This window comes from Aedes albopictus, chromosome 2 (genome assembly GCF_035046485.1).
Source record: "Aedes albopictus strain Foshan chromosome 2, AalbF5, whole genome shotgun sequence".
In the NCBI taxonomy this organism is placed as follows: Eukaryota; Metazoa; Arthropoda; class Insecta; order Diptera; family Culicidae; genus Aedes; species Aedes albopictus.
This window is the reverse complement of record NC_085137.1, coordinates 495,680,740-495,705,670: the sequence shown is the minus strand read 5'-3', so window position 1 is coordinate 495,705,670 and position 24,931 is coordinate 495,680,740. Positions and strand designations below refer to the sequence as shown.

Below are 24,931 nucleotides of genomic sequence, written 5' to 3'. Positions count from 1 at the left end.
TCCAAGAATTCTTCTGTAAATTACTCCAGGAGTATTTCTAGAGATTCCTCCGTTAATCCCTCCAGTCATTCTATAAGTATATCCTCCAGAGATTCCTTTTAAAAATTTTGCAGGTCTTAATCATCCAAAGAATCTCCCAAGAACTCTTCTTAGGATTGCTCCAGGAATTCCTTCTTGTATTTTTTAAGGAACTCCGCCAGGAATTAATTCAGTACTTCCTTCAGGAACTGTTCCGGGATTCCCTCAGTAATTCCTCTTGAAATTGCTTCCGGGATTCCTTCTGGAGTTTCTTCAGGAACTCTTTTCACCAGAATTTGTCCAAGAGTTCCATCTGCTATTTCTTCAGGTTTTTTTCTGGTATTCCATTACAAATTCCTCAAGAGATTCATCCACGAATTTCTTCAGGAATTTCTCTAGGATTTTTTCATGGATTCCTCTGGGAATTCTTGCAGGGATTTGTCTAAAAATTCCTCAATGAATTCAACTAGAGATTCCTTCAGAAATTCCGCTAGAAATTCCACTAGAGGTTTCTCCAGGACTTCCCCTGAAGATTCGTTCAGAAATTCTTACAGGCATTCCTCTAGGATATCCCCCAGGGATCCTTCCAAGAATTCCTACAAGATTGATCCAGGGTTTCCACAATGCATTCCTCCAGGCATTCCTCCAGTAATTGCTTCCGGGATTCTTCCAAGAATCCCACCAGGAATTTCTGCAAAAATGTATCCAGGATTTTTTTAAATCTTTAGAAATTTCATCGTGTTGCGTTTAGTTATAAAAGCTAGTAGGTACAAATTTGATAGCCCCCCCCCCCTGACCGAAAAGCTGGCTACGCCCTTGGATACAATTGCTAATATTTTATTACCGTAAAATGGGGTAACTTTGATAGTTTTTCAGCGAATTTTCTCAATATTTTTCCATGTAACAGTATTTTCCCGACTTTTATATTTTTAAAACAAGTACTGAGGTATCAGTTATCAATTGCAAATGAAAGATTTGATAATCTGAAATATTTTGGTTAACTTTTAGTTTTTCATATAAGTGAGAATCAGATTTTCATTTTGGGGTAACTTTGATAATGCCCTAAAAACACATCAAATCCCAAAAAATAATCACAGATTGAAATCTTAGGAGTATGAACATGATGAGAGAAGGCTTGTGGAATATATAAGATATAATTTTTATATCAAAACATTGATTTTTTACTAAATTCTACTTATAAAAATGAGTTTGTGGAGTACTGAGTGGAAAACACAGTAAATGCAGCTATCAAAAATCATTATCTTTGTAATAATAAATGCTTAATGGTACATCAACATATGATTACATGCTATTCATGGCTAGTTTTATTTTTTTGGGTAGTTTTTTAATGTTTTATTAACAAATTTTGAACAACACAGATTAATCTACATGAAATTACAAGGACATTGCATACTTCTAGGCGTTTATCAATGTATGGAGATAATTATCCCAATTTACAAAATTGTTTCCAATTCGTAAAAACACACTTCGTTAAGAGATTCAAGGCCAGATTTGGAATCTAGTATAATAAATCTATCGAGAATAAGAGTCCATTCATTGAAAAAATAGTTGTAACGAAGTCGTATAGCAGATTGATTGAAGGGGTTGATAAATGACAAAAATATCAACAATTTTTATTTTTTGTCCAAAAAGTTGTACATAAACAAGATTTTAATGAAAATACGTCTAAGATGAACTTTCATATGTATAGAATTGATTTACATTTACCTTTTTCTTAACTGCTTTAAGGAATCATAGTTATAAGATAAATTACACAATGCCTGCCGCACTATCAAAGTTACCCGCATTATCAAAGATACCCCGTTTTACGGTACTGTAAATGAAAACAGCTTCGCCTACTGTTTTTCGCAATCATGACTTCTGGTCAAGAAAAATATTTATGATAACTATTGTTTGGGACTTGTAGTCATGATATCATGAAGCGGTAAAGTATATGATTTCTTGTAATATTAATTTCAAGAGAAATTCCAGAGTTTTTGTGCAATAGGACAGATCGGTGAAGTACTAGATTTGTAGTGATGAGCTGAATTTTAGTATTGTGAGATGGTCAATTCTCCGTTTCTGCAATGAAATGGTGCAAAAAGCGTGGGTATTATGATTCCTTGTCTAGTTTGATGCTGTTTGAGCAAAACAGTGTTGTTGTTTTCTCCATTTGGGGTCTCCAGTTAGCCTAGTGGTTAAGGCTATGGATCGCCAATCTGGAAACGGCGGGTTCGATTCCCGTTCCGGTCGGGAATAGTGTATCATTGTACTTGCCTCACAATACACAAATTCATGCAATGGCAGGCAAAGAAAGCCGTTCAATTAATAACTGTGGAAGTGCTCAAAGAACACTAAGTTGAAGCGAGGCAGGCCAAGTCCCAGTGGGGACGTCGAGCCACAAAGAAGAAGAAGAAAAAGAAAAAAGTTTTCTGCATTTTTTGCAACATAAACAACACAGTTATCCAAAGTTTTGCTCAAACAGCATCAAATTTGGCAAGGAATCATAATACCCACGTTTTTTGCGCCTTTTCTTTGCAGAAACGGAGAATTGACCTTCTCACCATACAAACGTTCAGCTCATTACTACAAATTTAGTACTACACCGAACGTGCAACATTGATGAAGCCATTCCTTAAATAATGTTGTGCCTTATTAGTAGAACTTCCTATAATATTTTTTAGCAGAAACACGAAGAATTTACTGCATGATTATTTTGGTAAATGATTTTAGAATATTTTTTAAGTATTAGTGATAGAGTTTTTAGTATAATTGAGTCGATTTTGTCGTCTGTCGAGGTACAGAACGGTTAACAAATCACAATACTATTCACCGACTACACGTAAACGTTCGCTCTTCTTCTTCTTCTTCTTCTTCTTCTTCTTCTTCTTCTTCTTCTCCTTCTTCTCCTTCTTCTCCTTCTTCTCCTTTTTCTTCTTTTTCTTATTCTGCGTCTTGTTGGCGTTACTTCCCTCCGGGGCAAAACCCTTAGCTTCAGGTATCAGTAGGTCGGCTCCAGAGGCACATTGTCCTCCATTTGGGAAATTTGCGCCATTTTTTTTATCTGTATTAACGAGATTTTTAGCCCTAGGCTAGTTCATCTCGGGACCCACGCTTCACTTCCCTTCCGAAGGAAGAACTCACATTTTGTGAGTTTGTTGGGAGTGGGATTCGATCCAAGGTCCTCGGCGTGATATTCAAGTGTTTTAACCATCACACCAGGTCCGCTCCACATTTGTGCCATTAGCTTAGTGTTCTATAAGCACTTCCAAATTTATTAACTGAGAACTTCATGTGTCGTGACTATTTTGCACGTGTATTTTGTGTGACAAGCACAAAGATACTCTGTTTCCACAAGAAAGTCTAAGAAATTACCGTTACTAAAAGTTCCTGGACCGACCGAGAATCGAGCCCGTCAACCTTAGTATCACCTTACTGAATACCCACGACTTTACAGCAGTGGCTATATGGGCCCTTCTTTCGCCCTTATTCAAACCTAATCTGGACTAGTATTATTCATTCATTTCATCAACTTTTCCATTGTCATTCAGTGTATTTGTAGTCCAGTTTGGGAACCTCTTCCGCCAATGTATACATCTAGCTGTAGATAGCTATCTGCCTTGAAAAGGCGCGCCAACAACCCCAAATGCTTACTCGGTTTGGAAAGTGCCAATCAGATCAAATGCCCCATACATCTTTGGTGTGCTTGGTGAATGCTTGGTTGAACCAATTCACAAACCACGACAATCGGAATGGCAACAACAACAACAACAACAACACACGTAGGTTCTACCCCCACCCGTATCGTATGTGGAGAGGAGGCATTGAAAACCTGTCGAATACAGAGAATACAGAACTCATAGAGGCGAATTGACGTTTTCCACTGTTGTACACCCAGGTTTCCGCTTCTTTATCAAAGTCGCAATAGGTAGGTAGGTACCTACGACTTTTTTTTTTTTTTTTTTTTTTTCCTTCTAAACCATAGGGGGATAATCTGCTCAACAGACACCCTAACAGAAGGTTAGGGTAGTGTAGGTCTGACAGGCCGTCTTCTACAACAAAAGTAAAATCCAGGACTACTCTCTCCTCGTACCCACTAAACCATTCCTATGGTCGCCAAACCCTACGTCTCTCCGGAACCACCAAGAAGGTATTGCTTCAGAGAGGGGCTAGTGCACATCGCACCCACAAGGTTAGCTGCGTAGCCTGCAGCAACGAACATCGATGACTCGCTTTGGAGAGTCCATCACGGTAGCATGCTGGCGCTTAGCCAGTTTCCCGAGTGGTCCTCGCCACTCCCTTTGTCCTCGGAAGGCGGGCAGAGTCAACCCCGCCCGCGCCCTACTGCTGAGCGGACATCAAGAACTGATGCCCACATGCAACCCGATCTGACCTGCCCGCAAAGGAAGGGTATCACTACCCTTCAGGCCCTATCAGATGCATCCGTAGGTTGCTGACGGCAGGGTCTCCACCTGCCCCGACCCTTGCCGGGGACCCCTTTCCAACCGCGGGCTTGGATCCAACCCAGTAGACCGACGCCACGACAGCACCGCTACCGGGACTTCCTCTCCGCGGCCACTTAATCGTTGTAAGGGTCGATCTCGACCGCAGGGCACCGGTATGACCTACGAAGCCGACTCCGAACCCCTGGACCACCTCTTGTACTGCATCTGGACTAGCCATTCTCCGAGTCCACGCGCCACCTCCTCTGTAGCTCCCAGACGATGTGGGTAATAGCCGTTGAAAGGTACCTACGACTTGTGAAAGTGGGTGTGTAAGGAAGGTGGACGGAGGGGGCGCGATGAAAAGCGCTCGCGAAAAAGTTCGAAAAACACGTCTGCCTGTTAGCTGTTTAATGGGTTTCATTTGTTCCGGGGCTAACACGACTGGCGCGCGATAGATCAGGAACCAAGGACAACCGCTACGGTGGCGGTGTGCTTGCCGGACGGGGGTGACCGCGGAACGGAAGGAAAGTTGTGCTGTGCCATGCGACGACGACGACGACGACGTTCTTATGTAATTAATGATTTTTTGTTCGCTTGTTTTACCGACAGACGCCCGAGAGAGAGCGTGGTGGCCAGGTCGGGTGGTCAATTTCTCGTTCGATTTTCCGGGCCGATTTTTGGAGGCGGCTGTGTTTTCTTTACTGCTAGCTAGAACCACAACAGCGGGAAAGAAGCTGTTGGCGTTGGCTGTTAGGGTGTTGGTGTCGGTTCCTCCTGAGCGAATGACGGCGATGATCATGCGCGAACCCAGTTGCGTAAATCTTCTGCGCACCGACTCTATGTACGCTAGTATCTATCAAGTCATCAGGTTCAACAGGGTTCGGCACGTTGTTGTTTTTGTGTGTTGTCGTGATCTGCAATGTGCGATGCCATCCGACGAGATCGCGTTGATTGAAGAGATGCCCATCCTTTAGCTGGTTGTTGGGTGGAAAAGTCGATGACAGACGGTGTTCGCCGCCGTTCTACGTAGAGGAACGGACGAGGAACTGGGGGTGTTCGGGGTTGACGAGAGTGAGGTTTTCGGAATGACGACATTTTGTATCGTGTTTAGCGACCAGCAGCAGTGATTTGACGTAGATGGAGGTGATCGTTTCTAGAACAATGGGTAAAATTCGCGGGAAAATGATTCATTCACCAAATGATCAACCAATTATTGTAAATAGATAATGATTTATCAATCGCGTCTACTCAGTACATCTGGATGTTATACATACTAACCTTACCGGTCAGACTAAGGTCTGATTGGCCTCTGCTGTACATAGTAGCCGTCTCCATTCTACTCGGTCCATGGCTGTGTGTCTCCAGTTGCGCACTCTGCGAAGGGTCCGCAGATCGTCATCCACTTGATCGACCCATCTAGGTCGCTGCGCACCACGTGTTCTTGTACCGGTCGGATGACTCTCGAGAACCATTTCAGTCGGGTTGCTATTCGGAATCCTGATGACGTGCTCCACCGACCGTAGCCTCCCGATTTTCACGGTATGGACGATGGTTGGTTCTCTTAGCAGCTGATGCAGCTCGTGGTTCATTCGCCTTCTCCAAGTCCCGTCTTCCATCTGCACTCCGCCGTAGATGGTACGCAACACCTTCCGTTCGAAAACTCCTAGGACGCGTTGGTCCTCTGCACATAGGGTCCATGTTTCGTGCCCATAGAGGACGACCATTCTAATCAGCGTTTTGTAGATGGTTTACTTCGTGTGACGTCGAACTTTGTTCTGCGGAGTCACAAATAAGCATGATTTCCTGCGGAGTCCCAAATAAGCATGATTTCCTGCCACAATGCACCTCTGAATTTCTCTGCCGGTGTCGTTGTCGGCGGTCACCAGTGAGCCCAAGTACACGAATTCTTCAACCGCCTAGATTTCATCACTGTCGATAGAAATTCGGGATGGCGGTCATGGTGATTTCTCCCTGGAGCCCTTGCCATCATCTACTTTGTCTTCGACACATTAATGACCAATCCGATTTGCCGGGCTTCACTCTTTAGTCGGATGTAAGTTTCCGCCATCGTCTCGAATTTGAGATCTATAATATCAATATAATCGGCGAAACCAAGCAGCTGAACGGACTTCGTGAAAATCGTCCCACGCGTGTTTATCCTCGTTCTCCTTATTACACCCTCTAAAGCGATGTAAAACAGCAAGCACGAAAGACCATCACCTTGTCGTAACCCTCTGCGAGATTCGAATGGACTCGAGAGTATCCTTGATACTCGAACTACGCAAATAACTCGATCCATCGTGGCCTTCACCAATTGTTCAGTTTATACGGGAGTCCGTATTCGTGAATGATCTGCCATAGCTGTTATCGATCGATTGTATCATACGCCGATTTGAAATCGATGAACAAAGTGGTGTGTGGGCACGTTGTATTCGTGGCATTTCTGCAACACCTGCTAGATGGCGAACACATGTAATGTGCCTTCGATTGATCACGTTTATAGTGTGATGTTGAAGATAGATAGTTACAATTGATATCCACACCTTACTCTTTTCAAATTACTAATCTTACATATTTTTATCTTCGTTTCATTCCAGATGGATGAAGTCACAACATCAACTAAATAAGGTAAATATTAGCGTGGTTCAAAAAATCGTTTTTGCTCCACACCGCTTATTCGATTCATAACCAGATTCTATGCCTTCTTCCAAAATTTGAGCTGATTTGGTTGAAAATTGAGACTGCACAAGCCTTTCAAAGTTTGTATGGGAATTACTATGGGAAAACGATGTTTTTCATTCAATCGACCATACCATTTCCCCAAGTACCCAAGCGGGTTAGAGAACCCCGGATACTCCTAGGCTGCTCTATCAGCTACAACTTTGCCGAAGACCGCATTCAAATCGGACGGCTCATTAATTAATTACCGATTTTCAACCAGAATGAAGATCTTTGCCCATGATACTCGAACTATTCGATGGGCAGCACTGCAATTTGCAGTGAAACATAGTAGCCTTGATTTCTGTGTGCTATCTTTGGTGCCATGTGCAGCAATGTTGCCTGCTGGGAAGCTGAAGCATCAAGGTTATAGTTTCTCCAGTTGGATAGAAATCGATAACTAATTAATGAGGCGTCCGATTTGAATGCGGTCTTCGGCAAAGTTGTAGCTGATAGAGCAACCTAGGAGTATCCGGGGTCCTCTAACCCGCTTGGGTACTTGGGGGAATGCTATGGTTGATTGAATGAAAAACATCGTTTTCCCATAGTAATTCCCATACAAACTTTTAAGGGCTTGTGCAGTCTCAATTTTCATCCAAATCAGCTCAAATTTTGGGAGAAGACATAGAATCTGGTTATGAGTCGAATAAGCGGTGTGGAGCAAAAACGATTTTTTGAACCACGCTAGTAAATATACGCCGCAGTCATCATTTTGCAACAAGTTGAAGGAATTATGTACTTATTTCTTATTTTTATTGTTATTTTAATGTTAAAAACATTTTAATCATTCTTTACTCATACTGGGATCAAATACCACTCCCGACAGTAAAGCAGCGTTTGAGGCATGTTTAAGGGGGAGTGGGAAGAGCAACTGCAAGCGTAGCGTAACTGATTAATGATTCTTAGAAATCATTAGATTTGAGCAAAGTTCATGCTCACAGGTCCTCATGCAACTATGTGCCTTCAAGTGATGAGTTCTATGACTGTTTATGGTTCCCAAGAATAACCTTTGCCACTTACACCCCTTTGCTTCTATCACCCTCATATATGTTTTTGTTGAAACATCAATTTTCTGGACCTGTCTAACTAGGACCAGCCTAATGTGAAGAGGATTGATCGAACAATGAATCGTTCGCTGATCGCTTGGACAGTAGTTTATGCATTGCCGTTTGCTCATATACCCGCGATGCGTGCCGTATGAGTGTGTATTATTCACTGTGAAGAAGACGAAACTAAATAGGCGATAACATATAAATATTAGGGTGGGTCAACGTTGTATGGGAAAAATTAAAATTGATCAGATTCAATCAAATCAAAGTTTTTTACTCTCATCTTTTTCCGAAGTCTAGAGTTTCTCTTTGGATTTCTACAGAAGTTTCAGCTGGTATATTTCTCAAAGGTTCTCGCGGGATTTCTTTTGAGATTTCTCTTGGAGCTTCTGAGAGAAAGATTCCTTCCAGTGTTGATGTTGGGATGTCTCTCAGAGTTTTTCAGAATTTATCATGGACTTTCTACGAAGATGTTTCAGAGAACCATTTGGGATTTCTTCAGAAACTACTGCTGGTATTTCTCATGGAGTACGTCCCGTGACTTTTTTTTTTTTTTATATTTACTAAGGCTTTTCCTTGTAGTTGATTATCTAATTTGGTGCTTTGATCCACCTAAGATTATTTTCTTACAGATTTTCTCGACATTGTTTCCAGAGTGCTTTCCAGAATCTCTACCAAAAATTATCCAGAGATTCTGGATGCTCCTCTTTGGGATTTCTTTAAAAATTGCTCCCGGAGTTCTTGCAGGATTGTGTAAAGAGTTTTTCTCGGAATATTTATTTATTTATTTATTTATTTGATCACTATCTTCGTCATGGACGTACAGATTGTTTGATTATCCTATATTGCTAATACTATTCTTAAATTGGGCCCATATAGCCGAGGCGGTAAACGCACGGGTATTCAGCATGACCATGCTGAGGGTGACGGGTTCGATTCCCGGTCGGTCCAGGATCTTTTCGTAAAGGAAATTTCCTTGACTTCCTTGGGCATAGAGTATCTTCGTGCCTGCCACACGATATACACATGCAAAATGGTCATTGGCAGAGGAAGCTCTCAGTTAATAACTGTGGAAGTGCTCATAGAACACTAAGCTGAGAAGCAGGCTTTGTCCCAGTGAGGACGTTACGCCAAGAAGAAGAAGTAGAAGAAGAAGAACTATTCTTAAATTCTAATTTTGACATATTGAAATCAAGGTTAACACTAACCACATTAAAAGCACTTAAGCACGCACAAAAAGGACAATTTCTTGTAAGAAATTTCTGGAGAAATATATGAAGGAATCCCGGTAAAATTTTACGTAAAACTCCATAAAGACTTAATATTGGAGAAACCTCGAAAGAAACTACGAAAGAAATCCTGGGAGAAACTGGGACATCTCGGAAAAGTGCTGGGACCAATACCAGTAAGAAATATTAGGGAAATTTAGGGAGGAACTCTGAAAATCTCTAAAAGTAATTCCGGGATAAACTAAGTACGAAATCCCGCAAGGAAATCCACGAGAAATATATAAAAACTTTCTCTTGAAGAAATTCCTTGAAGAACTTCTGCAAAAATTCCTAGAGAAACTATTGGAAAACTATCCCGAAACCACTAAGAGAAATTCCTGGAAATACTTTGGAAAAAAATGGAAAGATCTCCTGGAGGAAACCAGCGAGCAGAAAGTCCGGGAGGTACATACTCTAGCAAAGACCCAGTGAAAAAACCTCGGGAAACCTGAAATCGTGAAAAATCTTGGTAGGAGCTATGTATAGAAGCAAATACGGGATGACCTCTGTATATACTTGGGAGAACTGGAGAAAGCTAGAAAATAAAAATCGTTTGATAATTTCTAGGAAAAACTATGCGGGAAACTGAATATGAATTTAAAGGAGGAATTCTGGAAGTATTTGAAGAAAGAATCATGGGTAGAACTTCGAAATCTCAGCATTACTACACTACCAGCCCAGAGTACAAACATCCAAGTTCAAATCCAGAGTATGTGGATATTGTAGGTGGAAATGTCAAAGTAATTCTTGCAATTAACCCAAAAAAAAAAACTTTGGGAAAAGTTTAGAAATATTCCTCAACGGATTTTTGCATTATTTTCGAAAGAGTTTTGTTTCGTTAAACAGTTCTTCAAATAATTCAGCGATTTGGGAAAATCTCTTGGATAATAAATGTTGCGCATTTTTCCTTAAAAGTTTAACTTAAGTTTTTAGGATATTTTAATATATTTTTTTGAGAAATATAGAAATTTAATAGTTTCTTTTATTTATCAACATTAAAACGTCTTCCTTGAAAAAAAAAAACCTGGGTAACTCAGGGAATTTTATTTTGTCTAATAAGTAGACACCCTGCTCTCTTCGTTCTCCTCCCCCTCCTCAAGCTCAAACAACCTCCTGAACCTTCGTGGAACTCCCTTGTCCCATTGGAATCTTCCTGAAAACATCCTAGGTTCCACTTAAACCCGCCTGAAACTCCATATAACGCGCCCTTAACCCTCCTAGTAGTGTATTGAAGTCAATAATGACCGTATTTCATAAAGGTCTTAAACTCCTTTGCCACCCATCCTGGCATCGATTTCCTTGATACTCTTTTGAACCCACCCCTTTGCCCCCATACTGTCTTGCTCTCCCTTATTTATAGTCTTTTTCCCACATAAACTCCCCTGAAAATCATCTGTAACCCCCTTTGAAACTACCACTGCTTCTTTTCTAGAAATCCTTCTCCCCTCTATTCTCCACTTTGCACTACCACTATTTTCCTTACACCTCAAGCCCCTAAAACTCGTTAGAAGACCCTTCTCAACCTTCCTATCCCTCCCTAAACCTCTAGCCCCTTCTTGACCCATTGACTGCGGAACTCCAGACACCTGAATTTTATCCCAACACTTCTTCAGACAGCTTTTCACAAACATTTTTCTCGGAATTTCCGGGAATTCCCCATAGAGTGTCATCGGCGGTTCCTACTGGTATTTCCGAAAGAGTTTCTTCTGGAATACCTTCAGGACATCTCATGAGATTCTTCTCGGTAATCTTTTGGGATTCCCCCGGAAGTTCATCTGGGACTTTCCAATGGACTACTTTTGAAATACCTTCAAATACGTTCCTGCCCAAGTAGCAATTCCATTGCTGATTGGTTTTGTTTGGTTTTTATTAGGGTTTTATTACAGCAATAAATAAAACTCACAGTTTTATGACTACTTTTATGAAAACCATCGATAAAACGTATTATAGTATATGAAGATATCCATAAAGCAAGATGTTAAGAGTAAACAAAACTCTCCGATATGTAAACCTTCTGGCATTCATTATTACCACAATAAAACTGTTCAAACTCTCAACAGATGGCGTTCAATTGGTAACGACATCTGTTAGTGGAAAAGCAGAAACTACGACACTTCTATGTTCATTGCGGTCATCATAAAAGTAAACTTGCTTTCGTTTTATTTTCGCTAATTATGGTCGTCGCCATATTTAAGAATTAGCTTACTTACGTGAATGGAAAATAGTTAATTTTGCTCAAATAAGCAATGAACTGATAGTTTGCCGCCATTTCAATAACATGCTCACATAAATAAACTCTCTCAGCTGAGTTTTATTTAGTTTTACTAAATTAACAAATTGATTTATTTTAATTCCAAGATGATAATATTCACCATTTCGAAGTGCATTAATTTTATGTTTCTGCAACCCCAATATTCGCGGTAAAATTGATTGCGCATAAGTCTACCAACACAATAACTGCTAAAATATTCCTTTGAAATGATCGCTTTCTACTTGCAAATGTTGTATCCTCCTGAACTTCACGTGTCATCGAAGAAGCTTCTCTGCATCTTGAGCTGTCATAGTTTTTGTTGAAAAAAAAAAACAACAACAATCATCATAACCTCTTTTCGAGAATGAAAAATTTTTAAACTAGGTTTTAAAACAGTTTTATTGATAGTCTTAATGTGGTTTGCAAAACCTCTCCGAGAGTTTTGCACTTTGTCTGAAGATGCTCTTATATCAAGAGGTTTTCATGTATAAATCAGTTTTATTGCAAGTTTTATAAACTTGATCATGAAGATCTCTTATAGAGCCGAACAAAACTTAAAATGTTACTTGGATGTTATTACAGCACGCAGGATTCTAAGATTTCTCTTAGAATTAGTTAGTACTTCTTTTGTAGGTATTCCTCATGGAGTTTCCTTTGAGATTTCTATAAATAATCTCATGATATTCTACTACGTCATCTCTTGGAATTCCTCCGGAATTACGTTTTTGGGATCCTCAGCAGCAGGGTTGTAAAATGTCACGAAAATGTCATGACATTTTCCAGTTCTACCATTTCTAATGCAAATTCCAAACCTTCAATAATGTTGATAAGTTATAGTGAAATAACGATATCGGTGATGAACATTTCGTTCTGGAAGCAAATACTCAAATGACATTTTTTGACATTTTACAAGCCTGTTCGGCAGGTACCTTCTGTGATTCCTCAAAACAGGTTCCTGTAAATTTTCCTAGTAAACTTGTACGATTCTGCTTGGATCTCTCTTGCAACACGTAGAGAGTCCTTTATTGAGCTTCCTCAAGGTGTTCTGTTTGGCATTTCTGCAAATCATTCTGGAATTCTTCGCGGAGTTTCTTCTAAGATTGTCCTGGAGCAATTCCTCTGGGATATTTTTGCGGATTCCTCCAGATGTTCTTTTAGGATTTCTCGATGGGTGCCTTATGAAATTCCTCCAGAGGATTTTTAAAAACATGTTCTTGAGATTCCCCTAAGTAACTATGTATGTAGGACTTTCAGTTTCTTTGAAACTCTCCCGTTATTTTCTTCTGGAATTTGTCCATAATTTCTTGAGTTTTATAAAAAAAGAAAAAAAAAATCGATATTACATTAACAGTTTTTTTTTCCTGGGGGTTTCACAGAATTCTCTTGAAATCCCTTCTAGGGTTTCTCTAGAAAATCAACCAGGTGTTCATCCGAGATTTTCTTGGAAATCCTTTGAGATTTCTGTCAGAAGTTTCAGTCAGTAATTCCGACATGATTTTTTTTAAATTGTTTAAGAATTCCTTCATAAACTATTTTAGGAATTTCTTCTGAAAATCTCGTATTTTTTTTTGTATTTTATATAATGAAGTTCCTCCAGAACTACTTTTAGGTTCGCCAAAAAGGTTCCTTCTGGTTTTATTTCAATAATGTTACTGGAATTCCTCTAGAGGTAATTTGAATTTCTTACGATTCCGCTTTGGAATTCGATGAGCAGTTCTCATCTGAACACCTCCAAGTGTTCTTGACCCCTTGAGATTTTTTCAGTAGTTCCTTCTGGAATTAACCAAGACGCCTCTTTCTCAATAATTCCTGGAGTGTCTAAAGGGATTCCTTCAGGAGCTCCACCAGGAATCAGAATTCTTTATGGAAATCATATTTTTGCGAATTCCTTCTGAAATTTATTCAGATATACTTTTCTAAATTCCTGCAGGTGTTCCTCCGAGGTTTTCTTCAAAAGTTTTTTCCTGGAATTTTTCCAAGATTTTTATCTTTGAAACTCCTCCAGAAATCCTTTCTAAGGTTTCTTCAAAATTTCCTTCTTGGATTCTTCAAAGAGTTCCTTCTTCCAGCATTCGTCCAGATTTTTTTCTGTGATTCGTCCAGGAATTTCTCCAGGAGTTCCTTCAGTTGTTTTTTTTTGTGATCCCTCCAGTTGTTCTTTCTGTGATTTCTGTAGGAGTTTTTTTTTCTGAAATTCCGGTGGAAGTTTTTTTTTTTAGAATTTCAGTAGTAGTACGTTCTGAAATTCATCCAACACCTAGTCTTGAATTCTTTTAACCACTTCTGCTGAATTCCCTCCCGAATCGTCTATGAAGTTTCACCAGGATTTACTATTGGGGTTCCTCCTAAAGATCCTTTAATGAGTGTTCCATGTGTGTGTTCTGGGAATCTCCTAGCTGTTCTCTCCGGAGTTTTTATGGGAATCTTCTAGCTAGGACTATTTTCTAGGAATATTCTAGGGTAAGTTCTAGGAGTTCTTCAAAAGTGTCTAGTTGACACCATCGACGAGTTTCTTCTGGAAATGCTCCAGAAGTTCCTTCTGGGAACCCTCCTTGAATTCCGTCTAAAAGCCGTCTTGGATATCCTTCGGGGAAACCTTCAGGAGTTCCTTCTGCGAATCCTCCAGAAGGCTGGATAAATGATCACGCATAAGTTTTTTTTTTGAAATTCAGGACAATCTATCCGTAGAGATTAGTGTATCGTTTCAGAGAGAGAGTAAAAGCGCTTAAGTCTAGGCACTAGGGTTAGGACACACGGGGAAAATAGCTGTGTCCCATCACGAAAAGCTGATGAGCACCAAGGAGTGACATTTACCTTCTTAGCAACGTCACTCCCAATTGGTTGAGTCGCTCCCGGACTTTGTCAGTTCTCACATCGAGGAACTGAAAACGTGAAACATTTATTTTCGGCTGAAAAAAAAAAGGCACTGAGACTGATTTTTAGCAGCCATGATCGCCACATTGTGCCCAACCATCGGCAGTCCACAAGCTGATGTGAACCCGTGCCGCTGCAACCCTCTCCCGTACAATCAGTACAGTCAGGCGTGGGTGAGCAAACGTATGGCCAAGTCTCGAAATTTTCCCCTTGCACGCATTGAGGAACTGCATATCCGTTGGTTCCTTGTGCAAGTACAGTCGATCTAACGATACATCCAATCTGAAATATGTCCACAATAAAACGCAAACTTAACCAATGTGCCCCGTCCCCAGTTCGGAAACTGTTCATTCGCCTGATAGAGTTTGTCAAGAACCCGTCTTTCGGCGCAGAAGTCTCGCCAGGAACTTTGGGACGCAAACCGAGACATCGTGGTGGACACGGTAGCAACGTTCGAATACAGACAATTTTTTAGTTGTTTCTTTTGATATGCGGCCACCGTCGCAGTACATAAACGATGGAGGTTCAACTCAATCATGCCGCTTTACCTAGGTATCTACTATGTACATGTAAAAGTAGTTGTGAAATTTTCCAAACCTTGTAGATGTGAGATGATTCGCGCAAAAGGAAAACATTTGGACCGATGATCTAGGCTGGGGATTGGGATTGGGGGTCTTTCGTTGCGCTGGAGGTTCTAGTTATCAGCACAAAGCTCTCAGTTATCAAATGTGGAAGTGCTCACACTTCACAGAAAAGAAACTTTCTCTGCCACAGTTGGTATGTAATGCCAGGAAAATCTATTAGGAAAAGAAGGATCGTCTCGGTTGTTTTTCTCCGCAGTCGTTCGGTTGACTGGTGGTAGTTCAGATCGGGCCAACACCGGGAGAGAATCGCGATCACGAGCTCGTGTAGCTTAAGCGTAGTTGTCGCCGCCGTCGCCACCGCCGCGAGCCGCCGAATCGCCAAACGCGAGAAGCTGTTCTATTAATAGCGGATGAAAATCCGTCGGAAAATCAGTACAAACTAGACCTCTCGACTTGTGGTTGTTCTCTTCTTGTGCAGTGTGTAGAAGCTCGAGTCGCGACAGATTTTCCACCCCCGGGCCACTACTACCTACGCTACTCTGACCAGCGCAGTAGCAGCAGCAGCAGTGTGATCGTTCAGAAAAACCAGGCAAGGCAGACGCATTTCGGCGGCATAACTCTGTAGAGTCCCCGAGAGGGTCGACCTCATTGAATGCGGTAATCGAGAGGTAGGTGTGAACCTGGGCATCGCCGGACGTCGTCCGACGCATGCCAACGCAGTAAACGGGCAATTGTGGCGCTTCAAATGCCGCGGCGATAAATGGCTTAGTTGACCGCGGAATTTCTGTGGCTTCTTCTTGATGGCAACGGTAAAGGCTTTTCTTCACCGTTCTCGCTGAATTCGAATCCTATTAGGTCTCTGAAGAACCGTGCGTAGATGTACCGTGGGGGTTGGCTTTCCGTTTCCCCTTTGAACACTATGTGTTGACCAGTTAGTCAGAGTGTAGCTAATGAGAGTGGAGGGCGGACGTGCTGCATGGGATGATAAATTTCATTTTGCCCTTAACCGGGCGCACGCTTTTCGTCTTGAAGTGGCGGCGATGAGGAACACACGAGAATCGGAAAGAAAAACGCGGGTTTTGTGAATCACTGAGCGAGGCATTTTCCTCGCATCAGTTGTTTTCGTTGTGTGGTTTTGTTCTTTTCCGTCGCTTTAGAGCAGCGGTTCTCAACTTGAGTGACTCTGCGGTTCATAGTCAAAGTCTTCACCGATTCCGAAAGCTACTTCAGACTGCAATCAATTGAATTCAAATTTAAATTTGAATTTTACAAGACATTTTTGGGAAAACTACTTTTAGAACTGATTAATGAGTCTCAGAAGGAACTCCTCGAACAATTCCTGAATATATAGCTGGTGGAATCCCGAGCAGGAGAAAATAGCTGAAGAATAACAAACTCAGGTATGGAAAACCCAATACCTACAACCTGAATGAGTTATTAATTAGCCCTGCATAAGAGGTAAAATACCTCAAATAATAACTGGAGTGTATTCTGTGCATAACTAGTGAATAATGACATCAGGTATTGCAATACCTAAATAGTAATCGGCGATTTTTCCATACAAATAGCAATTTTTCCATAATTGAATAATACCTCAACCAGTCCTCAACATCAAACCAATAACTCGTTGAGGTATTTTATCAAAACCTACAAAATACCAAAGTAAGTTATTTTCAATACCTGAGTAACCGACCAATACCTTGTTTTGGTATGATACCTGACTTTGGTATGCTGCAGTTATGTGTCAGTTATTCGTTCCTGCTCGGGAATACCATGCACCATTCCTGAAAAAAATAAAATCCCACAAAGAACTACTAGGTCAATTCCAGGATCTCCAGGAGAAATCCCAGAGGATCTCCCTGAGAATTTCTTCGGAATCCCTTTAAAAATTCTTCCTCGATTCTTCCAGATTTTTTTTTCTAGAATTCCTCGAAGATTTCCTTCTGGAATTTCTCCCGGACTTTCTTCTAGTGGTCTCATGGAGTGAAATACCTTCCAAGATTCCAGAACAAACTCCAGGAGAAATTCAGAAGGAACTTCTTGAGGAATCTAAGAAGGAACTTCTTGAGGAACCCAGAAATTTTTTTGAAGGATTATTTTTAGGGAACTCTAGCCGGAATAGCAGAAGACATTTTTGAAAATATCTCAGAAAGATTTTTTTTAATATGTGACTTGAAAGTGATAAAATTAGTGATGAAATTAGAATCTCAGAAGGACTTTTTTGACGAATTTCAGAAGAAATATCATAATTCAAGAGAGAATTTTAGAAAGAATTACTGCAGAGGGATCTGCAGAAGAAACACTCGCACGAAACCCAGAAGAAACATCTGGAAATCCCAACAGGAATTTACATAACGATTTACCCTAATTGTTGCACGGTTTACTCCGGTCGTCGAAATTATCTGTTACAAATTTGTCACATTATTTTTTTCATTTTTTGGGAGTTTCAGAAGGGGTTCGGAGGGGTTCCAGAAAGCATCCAAGGAGTTTTCAGAGATGTTCCGGAAGAGTTTCAAGGATTTTCAACGGGTTTCAAGAAGGCTTAAGAGGGTTCCGTGGAATTTAGAAGGTTTTCAAGAAAGTCAGGGGCCTTCTGGAAGATTTTGAACTGGTTTCTCGAGGTTTCGGGGTTGTTAAAGGGTCATTCAGGAGTTCAGGGCGTTTTAAAATACGTTTCAAGGGAGTTTCAGCCGTGGTTCTATATTTTTTTAAATTTTTCAACCACTTAACCTAATTTACAGCTCTTTTGTACACAAGAGCACTACGTGAGCGATTCCAATTGGCAGCTGCTCTTAAACTTTGTATAGCGCCTAAATGTATTCTATTAATTCTTATTCTACTATGTCGAACTGGCAGCCTTTGCGCTGCTGTCTCTTTCTACCCTGTCCAAGCTAGAAAGATAAGCACGAGGATGTTGATGTGTGGCTCTTGTTCCTTTTCCAGTCCGATTGGGGATCCATTATGAGTTGCCGTTTCGCCGATATCCAATTATCCGGGTTCATTTGAGCTATGAAGTTCAGAAGAGGGTCAAGTGCCAGTCGCTATCGGGGGAAGAGCAACTGACGAAGTGCTGGGGCTAGGATAGAACCCATGACCATCCACTTATGAAGTGAACGTGTAGCCACTACGCTACGGGCCCCGGCAAGTAGTTCTATAGGAGTTCCAAAGTGTTCAGACATTTCAGGGAGTTTTAGGAGGCTGTCAAGGGAGTTTTAGCGGTGGTTCTAGAGGAGTTTCAAAGCGTTTCTATGCGTTACTTGGTCGATTTATGGGGCTTCGGAACATTCCTAAAACCTCATGAAACCCCGAACTCCTGGAATACTTCTGGAACATCCTGGAAAAGCTCTGAAAGCAACTGAAGCCCCTCTGAATCCCCTTGTAACGTCCCTAACATCGATTGACACTATAACGCCCCTGAAACCCCTGGAACGTCCTTTAAAACCCTGGAAGCCTCTGAAACCTCTTGAAGCTTCCAGGAACACTCCTGAAATATCCCGGAAATCTCATGAAACTCCCTGAAACTCTCTGAGCTCCTTGAAAAACCTCTGGAACGCCCTCTGAAACCCTCTCAGACCCTCTGGAACATCCCTTAAGCTTAAACCCTTCAAAGTCCATGGTAGCAACTTCCAAGAATACTTCTGAAATATTCTGGAAATCCATGAAAACTCTCGGAAGCTCGCTGAGCCTCTGGAATGCTTCTGAAATCCCCTGAGACCCTCTGGAACATCCCTGAAATCCTGTAACGTCCATGATACACTCCTTTTTTTTAAAGCACATGGCTGGTAGGCATAAAAAGAGGGAAATTTGTGCATAAATTAAGTTTGAGCTTGAATAAGGCAATCTAGTTCGCGAGAAAAGGTCTTTCTCCTGGGAATTTGAGTTGAGACAAAAAAGGTTTTCAGAAAGTTCCCAAAGAGCCCGATAAATGGGGTTCCAAAGGGCTTCAGGGGAGTTTCAGAGGGTTGGTTCAGGAGATTTGTCCTTTCAGGGCGTTATGTAATTTGATAGCGTTTTAATGGGATTAGGGGGAATTCAGGGGCCTTTAAAGGGTAAAGGTTCAGTATTAAGGGGGTTCAGGAATGTTTCAACGGGCTTCAAGGGCGATTCAGGAGATCTCATGAGCTTTTAAAGGGTATTACAAGGGGTTTGAGGGGCTTTTCAAGGCATTTTAGAGTTATTTCAGTGAGTTTCAGGATGTTTCTGGACCATTTTAAGGGCGTTCCGAAAGGTTTTAGGGGCGTTTGATAACATTTCAGGAGCGTTTCAAGGGGTTTTCAGGTGAGTTTCAGTGGGTTTCTGGAGCCTATTAAAGGCGTCTAAATGGATTTCACATTTTGAATTGCTTATGATGATTGCAAGAGAGTTTCAATGGGATTGCGGAGGTATGAAAGGCATTTTGAGATTTTTCAGGTCAAGGTCGTATCAGGGGGTTTCCAGAACACTTTAAATCAAAGGGCATTTCAGTGGCGATTCGAAAGATAGTGCGATGGGGTCTCTCAAAATCATCTGAAAGTTCCTGAAGTGCCTTTGAGATCTCCCTAAACCCCATGTAGCGCACCTGCGAATGCTATTGCTATGAAACCCCCGATAACTCTTCCGTAACGCTTCCGTAATGCCACTGAATTCCGCCGAAAAAGCTCTGAAACTTCCTGAAATGCCTCCTCGGACCCCATGTAACGCATCTGAGATCCTCCGAAACCCCCAAAAGCGCCTTAGCAACGCCTCCAAAACCTTAAAATGCTCTGAGACCTCGTAAACACCTGGAAACGTACATATCCAAGGAGTTCAAAACCCGTCGAAAACCCTGTGAAACTTTCTGCAATGCTTTCGAAAATCCTCTCAGACCCCCGAAATCTCCCCTGATATCTTCTGGTACCCCGCTGACACCCCTTGGGACATCCTGAAATGTCCCTGTAACCTCTCTTTACAATCAATCCTCTATAAACACTCCCTGAACTCCGTTGCAATAGTTACCGTTATTATTAAATTTTCTTATACACAATATTGGTTCTAAGTAGCTTACCCTCTTTTTTATGTCCTGCATAAATTGCAAAAGATGCCTAAATTAAAAGTGCATAAAAATAACCTGCATAAAAAGAGCTTTTTAGTGTACCACTTAAGACCCCATGTAACGCCCCTAAAATCCCTGGAATGCCTCTGAAATCCCTTGAAACACCCTGAAATGCCAATGGAACCTCTTGGAAAGTCGCCCTTGAAACGTTCTTGATACCCACTGAGGCCCCTCGAACACCACTGAAACACTTCTGCAATCTCGTGAAATTAGTTAAAACCCCCCTGGTACAGCCTGTCATATCCATGAAACCCATTAAAATCTCCAAGATCACCCCTGACACCTCCTTGAACGCCCTTTAAACTCTCTGAAATCTCCTAGAACACCTCTGGACGACTCCTGAAACCCCCAAGAGCGTTTCTGAAACTCCCTGTGAACCTTTGATTTGTCTTTATTGTAGAGACTTTCAGCCCTTGGCGGGTTCGTCTCTTGACCTTAGAAGGTGTTGAAACCTCCTGATATCCTTAACTCCCTGGAATACTCCGTGAAATCATCTGAAACCTCCTCAGAAACTTCTTACAACTCTCTGGAATGTCCACGACAACTTTTGAAGTTCCCCATTCCATTTGTAACGACCCTGCAAACCCCCGGAACTCCCCTAGAATGGTCTTGAAATACCCTGAAACACCCCTGAAGCCCTGTAACGTTCATTATACCTCCTGAGACTTAATGTAACGCCCCTAAAAACCCCTTTTTTGTAAAACTTTATTTGGTACCCTAAAAACCTTTTTGGAACGCCATTGAAACCCGCTGGAACGCCCTTAGAACTTTTGAAACAACCCCAATTATTTCCTGAACGCTCCAGAAAACCTCTGAAAGTCTCTATAGCACCCCTGATACCCACTGAGGCCCCTCGAACACCCATGGAACACTTCTGTAATCTCCTGAAATCAGCTGAAACCCTCTGAAACAGACTGAAACGCCCATTAAACCCATTGAAATCTACACGATCACCCCTGACATCCCCTAGAACGCCCTTGCAACCCCCTGGAACAACTCCGCAAGGCTTCTGTAACCCACGGAAACCCCCTAGATGGGGCGTTCCTGAAACCCCCTGAGAACGTTCTAAGGTTCTCCTGAAACCTTCTGAAACCCTCTGAACCTCCCTGGAATACCCCGTAAAACCATCGGAAACCTCCTCAGAAACTCCTTGAAACTCTCTGGAATGTCCACGACAGCTTTTGAAGTTCCCTATTCCATTTGGAACACCCCTGCAATCTCCTGGAACTCCCCTAGAATGGTATTGAAATACCCTGAAACACCCCTGAAACTCTATAACGTCCATTATGCCTCCTGAGACTCCATGTATCGCCCCTAAAACTCCTTTGGAACGCCCCTGGAACTCCCTCGAACGCCCCTGAAATCTCTTGTTGGAGTGCCCATGAAACCTTCTGGAACGCCTGGTACCTTTTAAAACGCCCTCAATTATTCCCTGAGCGCTCCTGAAAAACTCTGAAATTCCGTAGAGCGCTGCAATCAGCTGAAACCCCCTGATTCAGCCTGAATTACCCATGGAACGCTCTCGAAACCACCTGCAAAACCTCCGGAATGCTCCTGAAACCCGCGGAAATTCCCTAGAGCGTTCCTGAAACCACTCACTGAGATCCTTAGAATACCCTTGAAACCTCCTAAAACTTTCTTAACCTCCCTGGAATACCCCGTGAAACCATCTGAAACGTCCTCAGAAGTTCTTTGAATCCCGTCTGGAATGTCCATGACACCTTTCAAAACTCCCTGTTCTCTTTGAAACACTCCCGGAACTCCCCTAGAATGCGAATGGTTTTGAAATACCCTGAAACGCCTCTGGAACACCCCTGAAACACCTGGTACGTCATTGAAGCCTCATGAGAACCTTTGGAACGCCCCTAAACCTCTGGAACGCTCTGAAAACGTTCCGGTCGCTATTCAAGTGGCGTGAAGAGCTGAAGAAATATCTTGAGGAAACCAAGATGGAATTCCTGAAAAAAATCCTAGAAAAAGCTACTGGGTGAATTTCAGAAGGACCATTAGAAGAAATTTTTGAAAGAAGCTGTTGAGGAAGTGAGAAGAACTTTCTGCACAAACGCAGAAGACGTATCTCGCGCTCTACGGGCGTATCTACAATGATCGATTTATCTTCGTCGGTTTTCTCTTTGCTTAATAACTTGGCCGACAAATCATATTCAGTTTTTTTTTGGATTCTAGATGCTAGTACTAATCGTCTGGGATCGAAAAAACACCGAGAGATCATCAGAACACTGATCGTATTTTCCGGAATAATCCAATAAGGAAATCGATGAAGAGAAATCGACCATTGCAGATACGCCTGTATGATACTAAACGCGAGATATCTGAAGAAATCCCAGAAGGAACTACTGGAACTTCTGGATTTTTTTTTATATGTATTAATGTGATTTTTAGCCCTAGGCTAGTTCATCTCGGGACCCACGCTTTACTTCCCATCACACCAGGTCCGCTCCACTTCTGGAAAATCTGGTAATAGGAAGTTTTAATACTATTGGAGCAAAAAAAGGTTGAATTTTCCATAGTTTTTAGTCCCACGTTCCACACAAACTCGAATCGAAATGCTCAAAACGTGGACATAGTAAATTTTTTAACAGCTAGCACTGAATTTTTCCTACACTTCTCAGTTTAAATATTCCATTTTCTTAGAGAAATTGAAACATTTGTACCGTAAGTCCCTGTTGAACGCATCCTTAACCCAAGTAGGATGTTGGGGTCAATATGACTCAAACAGGCTCGCTGAACGTGCACTACACCATCATGGTGCGTCTCGCGTAACATCGTAGGAGGGCTAGACTAATGCATCCTAATGTTGGCCGAGGTATAGGGGGCTTTCAAGGCAGTTTCAGAGGTGGTTCCAGAGGGATTTCGAAGCGTTTCAGCTGGCCTTAAGGGGGTTTCGGGACCACCCCTTGAAATCGATGGAGCCCTGGAAAACCTCTGAAACGAATTGTAACCCCTCTGAATACCCCTGTAATTTCCCTGACACCTCTTGAAACTGGAACGCCACTGAAACTCTAGGGCACGACATTGACACCCAAGGAGTCCCCTCAAACCCCTTGAAACGTCCCGGAAACCCGTGAAACTCACTGATACCCCCTGGAACACCCTTGAAATCCGCTGAGACACCTTGTAACACCTCTGAAACCTTTATAACGCCGTTGTAAACCTTTGAAACCACTTGAAACCAGGAACCAGTGGAACCTCCAAGAGTATGGCTTCTCAAAATTCGCAGGTACGCTCGAATAATTTTACGAAAAGTTATATGATGACAATCTGGCAGGTCGCGAGGGCCAAGTTTGCGAAATTATGCCCTAGAGCGCTTCTGAAGCCCCCTGAGAAGCCCAGAACCCCCCTGACACATCTTGAAACGTTGAACCCATCTGATATGAATCCTCTTCGGAAACTTCTTGAATCTCTCTGGAAGGCCCCTGACACTTTTTGAAACTCGCTGTTATCTTTGAAACACCTCTGTAATCCCCTGGAAGATCCCTGGAATAGCCCTGAAACACCCTGGGAACGCTCCTGGAATCCCTTGAATTCTCCCTGAGCCCTATGGAGCACCCTTGATAGGAACGTCATTGAAACCTCCTGAGACCCCTTGGTACGGTCCTAAATACCCTAGAACGCCCTAGAACTTAATATGTTAATCAAATTTGAGTTCATTCTACGGATGGAGTTACGTGACACAAGGCGGAGTCAAATGAGTTCAATTGAAGCAAGCTGTCTTTTGTCACGACATTCGACTCGCGTCACCTCACACGATTTGCAGAATAAGCTTACTGAATTAGAGGCAATGCATCCTCTACATCTCCACCGTTGTCTTGGAAAGGAGAATAGGGTAGGATAACGTCCGATGAGGTCTTATCGAACCGTGACAGATACCAACATGATATTATGTTGAAGTTACAAACAAATTTCTGAAATGTAAGTATCAAGAATCCTTGTTGAGGTGTAGTCATTTCATGTCTGTACCTGATTTGCGAATTTCGAAGACCTTATAGGGAATTGATCCCTGACTGCATGTGACCCGTGAGTCACAGTTCGGTGACCACTACTTCACAGTACCACCTCGCCTCGGCACGGCGCGTTGTAGTTAGGTAACGTTGTTGTGATTGCTGTTTTCCACGGGACTTCGGGCTTAAATCCCTCGCGTCTTCCATCGGTCCTATGTACCGTACATTACCAACCACATACGAGTGGTGGTGGTGCAAGTCGCAGAGAGTTGTGCCAATCGGCAAGGAGTCTGCGCGCAACATCCGATCCGATCCGAGTCGAGTCGATTGGATCCGGCCGGAGTGATGGACGGCGGTGAGGTGGCGGGTGCGGACGGAGGGAAACGTTTGTCTGCAGCTGCTCGCAAGTCGTAATAATTTCATGGCATCGGACGTGTGCGCGCGCGGAAAACTGCCGAAGGATTCCTACACCTCTCTCTGCTCTGTACGGGTACGGCTACTGCCCTGCTGGCTGGTTGGTTGCGCTACTCGACTAATGCGTGCGTGAAACGCACATTAGCTAGCTTCTGCCTTTGAGACTGAGGACTGAGAAGACTGAGTGAGAATGTGGGGAATTGGAAAGTGCGGTGTGGATGGGCACATGGCAAAGTGACTCAATTCTAGGCAGATGCAAATGCACGAGGGAGTTTCGGTT

General features: G+C 42.2%; 1 protein-coding gene across 13 annotated transcripts in view; it reads left to right on the top strand.

The window, feature by feature from the left end:
• LOC109408373 (myocyte-specific enhancer factor 2) overlaps positions 1–24,931 on the top strand; it is a 435,257-nt gene that overhangs the window by 241,398 nt on the left and 168,928 nt on the right. For 12 of the 13 annotated variants that reach the window (XM_062854306.1, XM_062854304.1, XM_062854299.1 and 9 more), the window contains exon 2: positions 7,061–7,091. The gene's annotated coding sequence lies outside the window, so the exon portion shown is untranslated. Of the gene's footprint in view, positions 1–7,060; positions 7,092–15,398; positions 15,876–24,931 lie in introns of those variants that run through there. The other variant, XM_029870509.2, reaches the window with a different exon arrangement.